General features: G+C 49.2%; 1 long non-coding RNA gene across 1 annotated transcript in view; it reads left to right on the top strand.

The window, feature by feature from the left end:
- Positions 1-17712, top strand: part of LOC146775849 (uncharacterized) — a 344841-nt gene that overhangs the window by 195699 nt on the left and 131430 nt on the right. The gene's annotated exons all lie outside the window — the stretch shown is intronic.

Below are 17712 nucleotides of genomic sequence, written 5' to 3' on the forward strand. Positions count from 1 at the left end.
ATATGCATTCATACAGGCTGTTGGGGACAAAGTATCAGGGGCCGTTTGTTCTCCTGGAGTAAACCCTTGGTGAGCACGTATGTATTTTAACACAGTATCATAATCAGCATATGTCATATTCATGGCATCAGAATGGAAATGAGTATACACCATGGTAAACAGTTCAAACCAGGCCTCGCAACTCCTGAGAGAGGAAAATGGCATGGACAGAAATATATCGTTCTTATGTGTCACAGAAGGGAGCAATCCACAAATCCAACAATTAGTAAAGTTTGATGTACTATGTGCCTGGTGGAGCATTTGCAAGAAAACATTATCTACATATGTTGTCCTGTGCTCACCCTTGTGAGGGGCCAAAGTAACAAACGTGCTCAGGGGGAACGGACGTTGTGCCAATCAAAGAGTGCACAGGGTATTTCTCCTGAAGGAACCACACTATTCTAAGTACTGTTATCAGAAAAATCAGGACGATCACTACGAAAACGATTTTACTCTTAGTAGACCAATTAAACCAACCAGACCCACCCTGCCCGAAACGCGGGGCGCAAAGGGCTGTTCTATCTCCATAAGGGGACGACTAAATGGGTACATTTTTAAACCAGAGGAAAGGACATGCAAAGGAGCCAATGACAAGGAAACTAGAGAGAGGCAAATGTCCCCAGCGTCTGTCAGTTTCTCGCTGGTAGACTCCTATTGTTCATCAAGTGTTGGCGCTGTTAAACACCAACGGTGGAGCTAGGCTATCCTAGCTCTTTGAAGAAATCCCACATTGCACAGGATGAGGAACTCCCTTTCCCAGGGGAGCACACTCGAGAAATCCTGTCCAATATCCGAACAATGCACCAATTTCACCTCTCCCTATTCTACTGTGGCCTGACTTGTCGAGTCCATCCCTGCTAATCTGACTTTTCCTTTGGTGCAGCGTTCCTCCGTCGGGGGAGCAAATTGTACCTAGGTACTCCAAGGACAGAGGGTTCTGCAAGCAGGGGCTCAGACACAGAGGGGCCAATGGACTGGGGCTCAAGCACAGATGGGCCAGCAGGCTGGGGCTCCTGGATGGCCTTGATTTCAGGTGGCACTGCCTCGTTAAATACTGCATTGCTCTCCTCTGTGTGCGCCCACATCAGCCGGGCATCCGAGAAAAGAAGAAAACGGGGCAATTGCTCTGTTTCAGAATCGCCAACTCCATCAAGCACCCACTGATTGTAAGAGGATGTGGTCCGTTGGCTAAACTGCAGACATTGGTGCAGGAAACCAGGGTTTGAGCCTCGAGGTTGCTTCCATATCCTGTGATTCTGGGCAAATCACTTAATCTCCCCGTGCCTGAATGTGTAATGTAAATACGGTGCTCATGTAAAGCGCTCCAATACCTTTGTGTCGAGTTCGCGCTAAATAAATAAAAGTAAAGGGAGGCACACCTTACAACAGTGGTTGGAGTGTATCCAGTTCTCCCAGCCGGCCACCTTCACAGCTGAGCGAGTAGCGAGATGGACCTGTGTGGGCCCATTCCAGCGCCGCTCCAAACTGCCTTTCCTCTGGAAGTGCTTGGCCTGGCCCCTTGGGAACTGGTGGGAGGACCTCATGGATCTGTTGGTAATAGAACGCATATTTTTAGTCAACTTATACAAGTAATCCACTAATAAAGGATATTCAATTTCCGAGAATCTGTGAGGTCGCGGGACACCCCAGATATTCGCTGTGCGTCCCAACACGACCTCATACAGTGACAGTCCTGCCCCAGAGTGAGGCGTTTTCTTGTAGACAAAAGGGCTAATATTAAAGCATCTGGCCACTGCAATCCTGTGCTCTCTCGAATCTTTGCCAATTTCCGTTTGAGAGTACCATTGTACTTCTCAACCAGGGCTGCTGACTGAGGGTGATTTCCAGCATGAAATTTCTGCTTGATGTGCAAGCCGTCGCACACCAGCTGGATAACCTTTGAATTGAAGTGACTTCCATTATCACTCCAAATCAAACTGAGCAAACCAAAACGTGGAAACAACTCCTTTAGGAGTACCTTTGCCATCGCCATGGCTGTGTTCTCTTTAGTGGGGTAAGCCTCAACCCACTTACTGAATGCACAAACAACTACTAACACATATTTCAGATTGTTGACTTGTTCCATTTCGATGAAATCCATCTGGAGAACCTCTAAAGGGAAGGAAGGCCGTGCAAAATTACCAGGGGGTTTGGGGGGTGCCTTTTCCTGGGTTGTACATCATGCATACCATACAGTACTTTACCAAGTGAGCAGCAACCTTGCGAATATTGTCATTCCGCCATACAGGATCTAATAATTTACAGATACCCTTCGCACTAATGTGGACTGGTCCGCGCGCCATAGTGGACATATGCGTCTGGTAATATCCATCCCTTCTTTCCTGACTTATCTGTCCATCACACATCCTCATCTAAAAGTGCTGTACTTTCCTGCCATACTGCTAACTTCTCAAGCTTTGCCTCACTCTGAATTTCTTTCACATTGTCTCGAGTATCCTTGAACATAGTGGCCTTGGGCACCCACCTGGCAGGGCTTGCTTGTCGCGATCACAGGCCATAGATCAGGATTTAGATCACTGAGCAGACTCCCTAGTACCTTCCGCAGAATGAACATGGCTCCGTATAAATGCGCTACCGGGGGGGAGGCCACTAGGGGGCAAACGAAGAGACCGGAACTACAATTCCCATGAGCCTACTCTGTGGCAGACCGGAAGCAGGATTTGGCGTCTTGACCTCAGGAAGAACTACAAAGCCCCTCCCCTCTCAATGCTCGGGGCTTGACAATTCGTTTGTTTGCTAGGACGAGGGACCAGCCCGAGGAGTTCCTGCCGGCTTGTCCCGTTACGGCAATGCTGCAACCCAGCTGCTCTGTATTCCCATGAGTTCCCGGTATTCGCGCTCCCCGCCCCAACCATATGCGTGGTCGAGACTCGGACGGCGGAAGGTGCTTCCCCGCTGGAGAGCCGAGTCTCGGAACACTCCCTTCTCCCTAGGCTCAAAGGAGGACGAAACGGAATACGTCCTCAATCTTCCGACGGTGCGGAAGGCAGATACCCTCTCGGTGACGCAACCGAAAGGAGAGTGTCGGGGATTCGAGAAGCAGAACAGCGGCGGCGCTTCGTTTGCGCCGTTATCAGGTATTTAGGTTTTCTTTAAAGTATTTGGATCCGCATCGGTGTGATTTCATTGGAGGGTCATCCTGGGAGCAGTACGCGTCCCTCATTGCTGATTTTGTTTAGTTTTTGTGTACAATACGTGAAGAAAGCAACGTGTGTTATTACTCCAACGAAAAACCCTTGCTGATTTTGGTTCTTTCATGACAGTTACTGGTAGAGCATAAACTTCCTATTCCATTGAACTGGAGCCTGGACTACACCCTTTAACCCCCGACTATGGACACAAACTCCTGCACCCTGCAGCATTCTTTCTGATTGTTTATTATGAGGTAGAGTGTGTGAGAGTAATCGTGGTGTTGCCTGTGGTGGGGGATACTTGGGGGGTTTGTATTGTTCCCTGCTGACCTTTGGGCTTCTTGTCTCATTTTCCTATGTAGTTACCCCTGCTGAACTGCATTTCCTCTGTCCTGACCTGGCCTGACTGACCCGTAGAACTAGGAGTTCCAGAGGGTTGCAGCGTTTATTGTTTTATCCCTTTCCCTTTTTTCCCCTGGGTGCAGTTGTACATAGTGGTGTTGGTTTCACCCTGTGTGGGGCTGCGCCCAGAGGGAATTGAGGGATCTTTCTGCTTACCATCGTTCCTGCTGATGATCTACCGAGGTTAGTGGCTACACACTTCCAAGAGCTACTGGCGTCGCGACAGATTGTCAAGCCCACGTATACTGTCAGCCTGAGCGATGGACACTAATGTGGTGTTGGCCTCGCTGGTGGAGAGCCTGTCGGCTCTGCAGCAGGAGGTTCACACCTCACGACAAGAATCCCAAGAGTTAAGAGCCGAGATAGGGACCCTACGCAGGGAGGTAGCAGGCATCTCAAGGAGTGGCAAGACCTCCGTCTCAGGGAAGGGTTTGTACATTAAGGACTGGACACTACCCCCGCCTACAGCATCCCAGGGGGCGGGTTCTCAGAACAAGGGGTTCTTTTCCGCACATATAGCAAGTCCTCCAGCCCAAGGGACTACTCCCACAGTGCAGGTTATACATAACCCTGGTATTCCCTTGGCACCACCAGAACGTTTCTATGGTGATCCGAAGAAATTCGAGACCTTCCTCAACCAAAGCCGCCTCCATTTTTTATGCAAACCAGCCATCTTTCAGGACGACGCGGCAAAGACTTCATTTATGATGTCCTATATGGGGGGGAACGCGACTAACTGGATAATCCCATTAATGGAGCGGAACGATCCAGTGCTACATGACTTTAAGGACTTCTGTCTTGAAATGAGAAAACTCTTCGACAGAAAAACGCATATGTTGACCCTTGATAGGGAGCTGCTTACCCTTCGACAAGGGTCACAGGATCTGCTGACGTACATTGCGACTTTCAATCGCCTGTTGGTGGAAACCGACTGGCCACCGGAAAAAAGGACAACCCTGTTCTATCAAGGACTCCGAAGCGAACTAAAGGATTTCCTCTCCTAAGTGGTGCAACTGCCCCATTCCTGTGAGGAGTTGATAGAGCTTACTGTTCAATTGGACCATCGGGTACAAGAACGAAAAGGGGATAGAAGCCGAGGAGAAACACGCCCCTTCAATCTCAGACCTCGGCCTACCCAGGAAGAAACCACCAAGTCGTTAGAGAGACCCGAGCCCATGCAGATCGGGGGAATCCGTGGGCCACTTACGGCAGACGAGAGGGAGAAGAGAAGACAACAGAAGCTGTGTTTGTATTGCGGGAAAGGCGGGCATTTTATCAGAGAATGTCGGGCCCGGGCAAGGGGTCCTGACAGAGGCGTTGCTTCAAGAACACAGGCAACCACCCAACAGGAAACGGAAAACTAAGAAGCCCAAGAACGGATGGGATCACGGCCTTGGGTTTAGGTACAAATACAGTCCCCGCACTTCTAGCTAATACCATCCAACCTGCAGTGGCACATATATCAGTGAGTGTCGCGTTATGGATCACCGTTGCCTCTCCTCTCAGTGTCTCTGCACTGCTGGATTCCAGAGCCACAGGAAATTACATGGACCAGCAGTACGCAAAGAATATTGGAGTTCCTTGTGAACGCAAGAAAGCCCCTGAAATAGTGAAAGCAGTAGATGGGAAGGCGTTAACATCTGGACCCGTAACACACCATACCATTCCGCTTACCATGCGAATCGGTGCGGATCACTATGAAACCATACAGTTCGACCTTATCGACGCTCCCCATTTCTGCCTTATCCTTGGCATGCCCTGGCTAACACTACATGATCCGGTTGTCAGATGGACGGAGTGTACCATCTCCTTGACATCCACGTTTTGTAGAGAGCATTGCACCAACCAGTCCCTCCTCCCAGAAGACTCCATCAGTACTCAGGCGGAGTTATTGGCCACAGGTTGTAGTGACATTGGATACTGCTGCTCTACCTTATTACCCGAGGACTACGAAGACTACAAAGAGATCTTCGACAAACAAAAAGCCACTCAGTTACCACCCCATCGACCCTACGACTGTCGTATAGAACTTGTTCCCGGAGCAGACATCCCCTGCAGCAGGGTATATGCTCTTACAGAACCAGAGACGCAGTACCTAAAGTCATACTTGGAAGAAAACCTTGCTTCCGGATTTATCAGACATTCCACGTCTCCTGCATCCTCCCCCCTCTTTTTTATTTCGAAGAAGGACTGTGATGAGCTCAGGACGTGCATTGACTACCGGGCGATCAACAAAGTAACAGTAAAAAACAGATACCCGTTACCCCTGATCCCAGTCTTGCTGGACCAACTGCGAGGCGCATGTATCTTTACCAAGCTGGACCTGCGAGGGGCCTATCATCTGGTACGAGTCAAGACTGGCGATGAATGGAAAACCGCTTTCCGGACCAAATACGGGCTTTACGAGTACCAGGTGATGCCTTTTGGGTTGTGTAACGCCCCCGCAGCCTTCCAATATTTCATGGATGAGGTATTGCGCGGACTATTGGACACCAGCTGTATCGTCTATATCGACGACATCCTCGTATATTCGGACAACCTTCCGGAACATAGACGCCACGTAAAGGCCGTGCTGGACAGACTCCGAGCACATTCACTGTATGCCAAACTAGAGAAATGTCTGTTCTATGTCGAGGACGTTGCCTTTCTGGGGTACATTATTAATGCACAAGGCTTTCAGATGGATACAGGGAAGGTAGAGGCCATAACAAGATGGAAGCCACCCCAGCATGTAAAAGCGGTTCAGAGCTTTCTGGGGTTTGCTAACTATTATAGACGCTTCATCAAGGACTTCTCCAAAGTGATACACCCCATCTCCGGCCTCCTTAGGAAAAACACCCCGTTCGTTTGAAGTACGGAAGCAAACCAGGCCTTTGAAACGTTGAAAGGTCGGTTCACCCAGGCCCCCATCCTGCGGCATCCTGACCCTACCTTACCGTTTGTGGTGGAAACGGATGCGTCACAATACGCACTTGGGGGAGTGTTATCCCAACGGCACCCGGATACAGAGCAACTACATCCCGTTGCATATTACTCCAAGAAGCTCACCCCAAGTGAAGTAAATTATTCAGTCTCAGACAAGGAACTGCTTGCCATCAAACGAGCCTGCAAAGAATGGAGGCATTACCTACTTGGAGCACGCCATACAGTTGAAATTTACACGGATCATCGAAACCTCCTGTTTCTGAAAACGGCCAGAGCCCTGACCACACGGCAGCTGCGATGGTCCTTGTTCTTCTCAGATTATGATTTTGTAATCAGGTACAGACCCGGACTCCAGAACGGAAAGGCAGATGCCTTGTCTCGACAAGAGGAAAACACAACCCCTCCCTTGGTCGAAAACCTAGATCCTCCTGCCATACTACCTGCTTCGGCATTCCAGGACAAAACCCTCGCCTTCGTTGTCTCTCAGGATTTCATCGAGGATGTCAAGGTCGCTCTAGCCAACATTGATGGCCAAGCATGGCTACAAGAATCACCTGGACAGAGAAGCTCCACCGGGGACTTGTTGTACCACCAACATGCCATGTACATACCTCAAGCCGCGCTACAGCAGCAAGTACTAACCTGGGCTCACGACTCCATGCTCGGAGGACATCTAGGGGAATATAAAACCATTGCTAACATCGAAAGGTCATTCTGGTGGCCTACGCTGCGTAAGGATACAAAGGAATATCTAAAGAACTGTGCTGTTTGTGCTCAGGGAAAAACCAGCCATTCCAAACCCGTGGGACTTCTGAGACCCATACCGATACCTCCTGTTCCCTGGCACACAGTATCCATGGATTTTATTGTCGAAATGCCCCCCTGTGAAGGATATACTACTATTCTAGTAGTCATCGACCATCTAACAAAAATGGGGCATTTCATTCCGCTAAAGAGGCTGCCTACCTCATCCGAGTTGGCAGTGGTATTCCTACAACACATAGTACGAGCTCATGGGATCCCACGGATTCTCATCACTGACCGAGGCACGCAGTTCACTTCACGGTTTTGGAGGGCTCTGTGCACTACCATGAACATCAAAGCCCGGTTATCTACATGCTACCATCCCCAAACTGATGGGAAAACCGAGCAGCTCAACCAAACGTTGGAGCAATACCTACGGTGTTTCACCCTCCACAACACCTCAGACTGGTATTCCCTGATATGGACAGCTGAATTTGCATACAACAACGCAGAACACTTGTAGTGAAAGAGCCACTCTTGTAGTCTGGCACTCTATGATGACCTCCGACTGCCACCATTTCAACTGACTTTAGTGTGTTATTTTACTCTAGCCTTAATGTAGGATGGTCCTGCATATACTTGCTTCTCTTCCATCCTGTAATCTTGCTGTCTTTCTTTGACATGGCCTCATGTGATCCTGCCTTCTGACTTTACCTTGCTTCAAACTTTTCTGTGTGCACAGTGGTGCTTGTAAGTTGTGTGGATGAGAATTACAGGCACTGACTATTGCCTTTGACAGGGCCTCATATCTGACTCTACCTTGCTGCTGCATGCACAGCAGTGCTTGCAAGTTGTTTGGGTTATTCACATTCAAGGTCTTGGTGTTTTCCTGAGCGATTGTTTTTGTTTAGTGTACTGTGGAAGGCCTTGTGAGAGCTTCGTCAAGACAGAGGCTGGAAGAAGTGCGAATGGAGGAAGAGACTTGAGAGCTCCTTACTGCCATGGAGATGCTTGCTTGGAACTTGGCCAGTTCTGGTAAAATTCCTCTGGCGGTGGGAGGAGGTCTTTCACAAATCTTCTAGTGTGTTTAAAGCTGAGGGTTGCAGGCTGAGAAACTGGGAGTTTGGATTCCGAGCGAGGGCAGACGTGTCTATCTCGGATTGAACCCTGGCTTGCTCAGCTCTGATCCCCGGCTGTAATTCCCCCAGTCAGGAGTGGGCAGTGTATGCACCAGGTGATGTATTGAGTTTTATGGTTATTGCCATTGTGATGTGAGCCAGTGGCTGTGATAGTTTGAGGTGTTTTCTTTTTGGTGTGGGAGGTGCACATCCAGAGTGATCCTCTACTGTGTATATATATCTTTCTGATCTCTTGCAGGACGTCCAGTGTATCTTATCTTATATCAGTTATTGCTTGTTTATTAATCAGTATTATAGTTTGCTCAGTTACTGATTCATGCCTTTAGATTATAAGTTTGCTACATGTATTTGAATCTTATGTATTTGGTATCTGAGATAGCCTTTGTTTAGAGAGTATTATGTAATAAACCCCAAGCCTTATTCTAAAAGTGATAGAGTCTTTGCATTTTGTTAAATAAAACCCTTTTTCAAAAGTTGCTGTTTGTTTTGTGTTGAAGTCTTGCTGTGCCAGGGGTGGTAAGAAATGCTCAAAAGTGTATATTATTCGAAGGTGCAGTGGTATATTTGCCTCTCAGGTGGGAGTGCAGGGATTGGGTGTGGCTTATTGGTGAGAAGCCACATTCAAAACAACACTCCACACTAGGGTGCTCACCTTTCATTTGTTTACATGGGTTTCATCCGAACATACTACCCTTCGACTGGCCTGTAGTGTCCAAACACCCTTCTATACAGGAATATCACGATCACTTGAGAGCAGTACTCATAGACGCCAAACACCATTTAGCCCTCTCTCAGGCAACGCAAAAAAGAGTGGCAGATACAAAAAGGGCTCCGGAACCTGCATATCAGGTGGGAGACAAGGTGTGGCTGTCCACTAAATACCTACACTTAAGAGGGGCGGGTAAATTGGCTCCTAAATACATCGGGCCCTATAGGATAGAGGAAATCATCAACCCTGTGGCTGTGCGGCTAACTTTACCCTTTTCTTGGCGTATCCATCCGGTATTCCATGTGTCCTTGCTCCAGCCGTGTCCTGTGAACATGAGGCTGCCGTCCAAACCAGCTCCCCTAGACATAGACGGACAGGAAGAGTACGAAGTCAGGGAAATACTGGACTCTCGATTAAACAGAGGCCGGGTGCAGTACCTAGTGGACTGGAAAGGGTATGGGGTGGAGGATAGAACATGGGAACCTTCCACCAACCTACACTGCCCCCGTTTGTTGGAACGTTACCATGCTAAGTATCCCGGTAAGCCAGGACAACCGCCGAGACGGCGGTCCTTAAGGGGAGGTTCTGTCGCGATCACAGGCCATAGATTAGGATATAGATCACTGAACAGACTCCCTAGTACCTTCCGAAGAATGAACATGGCTCCGTATGAATGCGCTACCGGGGGGAGGCCACTAGGGGGCGAACGAAGAGACCGGAACTACAATACCCATGAGCCTACTCTGTGGCAGACCGGAAGCAGGATTTGGCGCCTTGACCTCAGGAAGAACTACAAAGCCCCTCCCCTCTCAATGCTCGGGGCTTGACAATTTGTTTGTTTGCTAGGACGAGGGAACAACCCGAGGATTTCCTGCCGGCTCGTCCCGTTACGGCAATGCTGCAACCTAGCTGCTCTGTATTCCCCAGAGTTCCCGGTATTCGCGCTCCCCGCCCCAACCATACGGGTGGTCGAGACTCGGCCGGCGGAAGGTGCTTCCCTGCTGGAGAGCCGAGTCTCGGAACACTCCCTTCTCCCTAGGCTCAAAGGAGGACGAAACGGAATACGTCCTCAATCTTCCGACGGTGCGGAAGGCAGATACCCTATCGGTGACGCAACCGAAAGGAGAGTGTCGGGGATTCGAGAAGCAGAACAGCGGCGGCGCTTCGTTTGCGCCGTTATCAGGTATTTAGGTTTTCTTTAAAGTATTTGGATCCGCATCGGTGTGATTTCATTGGAGGGTCATCCTGGGAGCAGTACGCGTCCCTCATTGCTGATTTTGTTTAGTTTTTGTGTACAATACGTGAAGAAAGCAACGTGTGTTATTACTCCAACGAAAAACCCTTGCTGATTTTGGTTCTTTCATGACAGTTGCTGGTAGAGCATAAACTTCCTATTCCATTGAACTGGAGCCTGGACTACACCCTTTAACCCCCGACTATGGACACAAACTCCTGCACCCTGCAGCATTCTTTCTGATTGTTTATTATGAGGTAGAGTGTGTGAGAGTAATCGTGGTGTTGCCTGTGGTGGGGGATACTTGGGGGGTTTGTATTGTTCCCTGCTGACCTTTGGGCTTCTTGTCTCATTTTCCTATGTAGCTACCCCTGCTGAACTGCATTGCCTCTGTCCTGACCTGTCCTGACCTGGCCTGACTGACCCGGAGAACTAGAAGTACCAGAGGGTTGCAGCGTTTATTGTTTTATCCCTTTCCCTTTTTTCCCCTGGGTGCAGTTGTACATAGTGGTGTTGGTTTCACCCTGTGTGGGGCTGCACCCAGAGGGAAGTGGGGGATCTCTCTGCTTACCATCGTTCCTGCTGACGATCTACCGAGGTTAGTGGCTACACACTTCCAAGAGTTACTGGCGTCTCGACATTGCTACACACATCTTTTTCATTTTTGTTCGAGCTGTCTCCTTCGGAGTCTGGTCTGTGAATGCATTTCCTCTTCCAACATCATCAGTAATCGCCTTGTGGGCGCTGCACTTTATTATGGCCAATTTCTTAGGGAGTTTCAGGGCAGACAGAAGGCTATGTATAAGGGGGCCATTCTGGATGCGTGTCCCATGGGATGTGAGAAACCCTCTCTCTGTCCAGAGCCACCCAAAATCATGTGACCCCGAAGGCATACTGGCTGTTAGTATAAATATTAACAGCCAGTCCATCGCTCAATTCACAGGCTCTGATAAGGGCGACTAATTTGGCTGCCTGAGCTGACTGAAAGGGAACTTCTGATGTCTCAACTACCGTATGCAGTGTAGTAAGCGCAATTGCGGCGGAGGTGGTGCCATCTGGTAATTTAAAACAAGAGCTATCGACATAAAGCTCCCCTTGGGGGTCAGATAAGGGAACGTCAGTCAGGTCTACCCGTCCCTTCGTCTCTTCCTCTGTCCGAAAAACACAATCATATATATCAAATTCCTCACTCTCAGATGGGAAGGGTAGTAACGTGGCAGGGTTCAGAGTGGCACATCTTTTGAACGTGATAAGCGGGGCAAAGAGAGTTAGCTCATTACCAGTCAGACGTGCACTGGTGAGGTGCTGTGTCTTAGTTCAATTCAAAAGGGTATCTACAGCATGGGGGACCATAACTGGGAGGTCACTATCAAGTACAAGCCCAGCCAACTGCCTTATAGAGATGGCCACAGCCGCCGACCGATTTTAGACAGCTCGGGGGGGGGGGGGCTCTTGCGACACGGTCAAGCAAAGCAGAAAAATAAGCACATAGTCGTTGCTTACTGTCATGGCTCCCACTCTGGGCAGATCTTGTAATGTGTGCATGTTGGTTCCCAGTCTGCGTTTTGCGGGCATTTCAACAGGGAATGCAGGACAGTCAGCGGTGTAGCCTTTTCAGCACAGGAAGCGCATCAGGTCAGCTGACAATGCACTACCGGGTGAGACCCCATAAAAGTCCACGGTACTCAACCCGACGGTGCTTCAAGTATTGAACTTCACCCGGATACCAGCTGCAGCTTTCACTCAGGATAATCCTTCCCCATCTTCAGTGAACAGGTAAAACCTAGTTCACACGCACTCGCGGCGGGAGCGCAGGTGTGTGCTTGCCCCCTGTAACACGCGCAGAAGCACACTGTTACTACTCCGTTTCTATGCTCGCTCTGGTGCGTGGGGCTACCGTTTACTATTGTGGCACGTTCTGGAGCGCGTAGTCGCATTTCACTGTATCCTGCAACCACGCAGGAGCGCCTTTGTTACACTACTATTGTGGCACGTGCAGGAGCGCGTAGTCGCATTTAACTGTGTCCCGCAACCGCGCAGGAGCGCCTTTGTTTGTTCACCCTTTGCAGCACGCACAGGATCGCATAGCCGTATTTACCCTTGCCCTACACTCGCACAGGGGCGCCTTTACTTAGTTCCCCCTTTGCAGCACGCACAGGATCGCATAGCCGTATATACCCTTGCCCTACACTCGCGCAGGGGCGCCTTTACTTTGTTCACCCTTTGCGGCACGCGCAGGAGCGCATAGCCGTATTTAACCTTACCCTACACTCGCACAGGACCGCCTTTGTTAATCCTCTCATTACAGCACTCGCAGAAGCGAGTAGCCACATTCCACATTTCTCGCAGGAGCACAGGAGCACTTGTGTTTCTCTGCCATTGCGGCACACGCAGGAGTGCGTTGCTGCCAATACTTTAACCCATGCAGGAGCGCTGGTATTACCTTTCTGTTACAGCAAGAGCAGAGTGCCCACAGGCTACCTTCCTGTTTATCCTGTTCACCTATACCTGAAGACCTCTCATCCCTGCTTATCATTACATTCTCCAGGTGACTATATACCCCTTGGCAGTACCCCTGGTGTTGGTGTGTGTGATTTACGTGTAATACCACGGGAGAGGGAAGGGCAGGCGCACTAATCCATATGGTTTATCCCTTATCCAGCCGGTGATTCCCAGGAGAGTTCCCTCAGCATCTGTAGGAGTACTCCACCAGGTCTTCACGAAAGACATCTCCACTCCACGTGTTTAGGATTCCTTCCCCCGGTTCCATCCTTACCCTGGTCAGTATACATTCATTTACCAGGGAAAGGTGAGGGACGGTGGAGGTTGTTCACGTCATCCCTCCGCAAGTACATAAGGTAAAACTTGTGGGGTCCTGGCACTTACTTCCAAAGGCCTTTGTTAAAACAGAGAGCGCGCAACCAGCTGTCTCCTGTACATACAGCGAGAATGGCTTCCCATAGTCAGGCGTGCCAAGCACAGGAGCTTAGCAAAGCGCAACTTTTAATTGCTCAAATGACTGCTGTCATTCAAGCGTCCAAGGCAGGGGCTCATGCACATCTTTAGTGGTTAGCGCGAGCAGAGGTTTTGTTAGTAGCGAATAACTAGGGATCCAATGTCGACAGTAGGAAGTGATGCCAATAAAGCGCACACATCCCTCTGGGTTTTAAGGATAGGCATTTTACCAATGGCGCTAATGCGCCCAGGGGTCAATCTCCTACCCTCCTTCGACAGTGGGTGACCTAAATAGGTGACCTCCTGTCGACAATACTGAAATTTAGAAAGGGACAATTTATGTCCATGGTGAGCAAAATGTAGCAACAACTTAACTGTACTGTCTTTGCATCTCTGTTCAGTGTCAGAAGCTATCAGTATGTCATCCACATACTAAAGCAATACATTACCTGAGCAAAGCATGAGAGAGTTCAAATGAGCCTTCAAAGCCTGGCTATATATACTAGGGCTTTCAGTATAGTCCTGAGGAGCGCAACAGAAAGCTTCTTCCAGCCAGGGTAAAACCAAACAGATAGCAACTATCAGGATGAACTGGGATACTGAAGAAGGCATTTTTCAAATCAATGACAGAGAAGAATTTGGCAGAAGAGGGAGGGGATCATTTTCAGAATGGCAGTAATGTCGGGGACCTCCGGGAACTAAGGGACCACTATTTTATTAACCATGCACAAATCAATCACAAAACGATAAACATCTGGGTGATACTCAGAGGAGCCTGAAGGTGCCCTTTTAAAAATGGGAAGAATAGGGCTATTACACACATTCGCAGTCGTCTCCTCAACAACTTCCGATTCAATCAAGTCCTGTATAATCCGCAACAAAGCTCGCTCCCCTGCTTGTGGTATTTTGTACTGAGGAATGCGAGGCAAAATTACATTGTCTTAACTTTAACAGAAATTGGGGAAATTTGCAGTAGTCCTATATCCGTGTCACCTGTTGCCCACAAAGTGGGCGGCACAGCCTTAAGCTCAGCAGGAAGGGGCGCATCTTTGGACAGACACTGCTTAGAGTTAATCACATTCAGTCCCATTGTCATGTAAACACCGTCTGGGGAACAAAAAATGGTTGCATGCAACTTCTTTAACAAATCCAAGCCCATTAAGTTTTCTCCACAACTTGCCGTCAATAAGAACTGTGAATCTACAGTAAAAGGACCGATAGTCAAAGCAAGAGGTTTGGAACTGGGGTTTACAACCGGTACGCCAGAAAATCCTACTGAAAAATTATTTTGGCTAGACAGAGCTGCCCCGGGGACCAGCGAATGAGAAACAGAGCTATTCATTGCACCTAAGGCCACTAAGAATTTCTTAATTGAGCCTTGCAGATATGCAGTGATATAAGGACCGCATTGATCTACAGGTATCTGGACTGGTCCCTCACCCTGTCCCTGGCTGTCCTAGCTGAGAGACATCTCTGTCACCTCATACAGATCATAATCATTGTGATAATACTGTCTCCTCGAGGGTCATCAAAATAGTTCTGGTCAGAGCGACCCTGCGATGTCCCATCCTCCTGAGTCCCAACCTGATCGATTGCTCGCTCCACAGCCCATTCAAGAGAACCTCTTCCTCTGGGTGCCGCAACTTTCAGCAATAACACCAGCCTGATCGCTTGCTCCACGGCCCCGTCCACGAGAACCTCTTAAAGCTAACATCTCGGCCTTTGGCTTCTCTCTAGGCTTTCTTTCCTTATCTCATGCTTTAATCTGGTCCCATGTACAACCTAATTCCACAGCATGGTCAATTTTCGCGTTATTACTGTTGATGAAGCAGCTTCTGTCAATTCCTTATAGTATGCAGTAGGATGTTTCCTAAGGTCAGGTAACTGAGTCTTAAGAGATAACACCTCAGTCCTCTTCCGTGGGGTGTAAACCCACTGTTCTTGAAACCGGGCCTCTACCCTTGGTCTAAGAACAGCATCACGCTGATCTCGAAGCTCTGGCACCTCAGGGTGATGTATGGGATGGACTTCCCTCATCGGAAATTGGGACACTGTCTTCGGGCTCTTCTCAAACAGCCTACCTCGGTAAGCTACTAATGTCGCAACATTTCCAAAAACCTCCTCAGACGCCATACCAGCTACGTATACATTATCTCTGATATAACTAATCTGGGGCGCTATAGCATTGAAGCACTGTTTCCACAATCCAATCAGTGTAGCCGACATGTGCTTAAGGGCATGCTGCTGCACAAACGGCTCATAATCCCTCATCACACTCCACACATCTTCAGTACTATAAATGGGATGACGGGCCCACTGAGTGGCCTGATTTGCTACCTCCCTTTTTTCTTCCTCCCCACATCAGATCGTATTAAAATTTGTCCCAACCTCTCTCTAGCAGTTGCCCAGTTCCCTGGTCCACGTACAGGCGTTCCACTACCGAGTACTGCTGGGGAATGAGGGAAGAGGGAAGGAGTAGTAACTGAAAGACTGGGCACCAATGTCGTCAATGGCTGTGTTGTGGGCGTAAGGGCTGGAGAAAAAGAAGATATTGACATGATAGGCATAGCAGAGAGACTAGCAGTTATCGCAGGCATGGAGGGCGAAGCCACAGAATTGACAGAAGGCGCAGGGGCTAAAGCAACTGAATCAATAACAGAAAAAACAGAAACAGCGGTGGCAGAAGAGACAGACAACTGGGGCTGTGGCAAAGCAGGGTATATTCTCTGTGGGGCGTATGGAGGCGGAGGTCAGGTGTCTAACAATTCCTCCACAAATGTATCATTGTCTTCCCGAACCACATAAGACTTTTTGCATTGCAATCGAAACATCTCTTGGCACACTCTATTCCCTTCTCAGTCTTTTCTTTATCATACGCAACGGCTTTCTGAGTCACTGTCCGCATCCTTCCCTTTCGGGCCTCCTTTTCTGCTTTCATTCATCTCTGTTTATCTTCCTTTTGCCACGTTCTAAGGGAATCAAACATTGACTGTCTACTCCTTTTCGCAAACAATTTATCCTGCAGGAAGTTATGCCTTTGCTCATCAAAAGTGCCCATCAACGGCCACAGCAACTCGGTGTTGTCCCTCGTATATTTGTGCCATAATGTACTAAACATAATAGGGCCAAGGCCATGTTTGACCTACATCTCGAAGTTTGGAGTTCCTTCTGGAGGTGCAGGGTGACTCTCTTCAAATCGAGCATCAGCAGAACAACAACAACAACTCACACAACATAGTTTACTAGGACAGAGCATCTTAAAACAAAAACGTTCTCACTATCTATGCCAAGCAGATATTTGCAAATATCTTACAAAAATTGGTCCGCAGACCTCAACAAATCCAGATCAGAACAATACCATGTTCACAAAGAACTCAAACAAATTCAAGCGCTTGTCCAAAAATGATCCTCAGACCGTACCAAACACAAACCAAAGTGGCGCCATGGCCACAGAACAAAACCAAAGCAAACTCACCAGGTGCACACAGGTCAAACAAAGTTATTCTCCACTCCCGACTCTTCGGACCAAACGGTCAGATCCAAGGGTTTTGCTGTTCAGGACCCCAGCCAGTAGACCACTGGCCGAGGCACTGCCTGGTCAGACAGACGGGAGAGCTGTGAGAACTAGACTCCCTCGTGCAGGGATCCCCGGTCCACCCATCTGACCCAACGTGGCCCTGTCCCCCTCACCCGTCCGAGGGCAAGGAAAGGCCACTCACCCGATGGGGTTCCTGTTCGAGCACCAACTGAAGGAAGTGACCTAATTAGGGACAACCGGGTCACTCGCGAACCAAGAGTCAGTCAGACAGTAGAGAATACAAACCAAAGTTATTTATTAGTATGCGCTCGTGCGGAGTCCGGTCTGACCAGCCTCCATGGATAGCTGCAGAGGGACTGACCCCCGTCCACAAGGTCAAATCAAATCAAATCAGGTGTTTGTTAAGCGCAACTACTTACCCTCAATTGTCTCAAGGCGCTGGGGTGTGTGTGGGGGGGGGGTGTTTCGCAGGTTCCTGTCCATCAAGGAGGGGGTCTGTCGAAGATCCAGGTTTTGAGGTTTCTTGCGAAGATGGGGAGTGATGTTATCTGTCTGAGCGGAAGGTTGTTCCAGGCTCTGGCCGCGCGGAAGGAGAAGGAGCGGCCTCCCGATCTGGTCTTTCTGGTGTGGGGGACCACAGTGTAGGAGAACTGGGCTGATCGTAGGGTCCTTTGGGGTGCGTGGAATTTGAGTCGGCTATTCAGGTATGCCGGTCTGGTGTCATGGAGGGCCATGTGAGCGTGGGTTAGCATCTTGAAGGTGACTCTAGCTTCGATGGGGAGCCAGTGGAGTGTGCGCAGGTGCTGGGAGATGTGGCAGTGTCTTGGCAGGTTGAGGACCAGTCTTGCCGTGGCGTTTTGGATGTTCTGTAGCTT

The sequence above is a fragment of the Triturus cristatus genome, chromosome 12, assembly GCF_964204655.1.
Source record: "Triturus cristatus chromosome 12, aTriCri1.1, whole genome shotgun sequence".
NCBI classification, from domain to species: domain Eukaryota; kingdom Metazoa; phylum Chordata; class Amphibia; order Caudata; family Salamandridae; genus Triturus; species Triturus cristatus.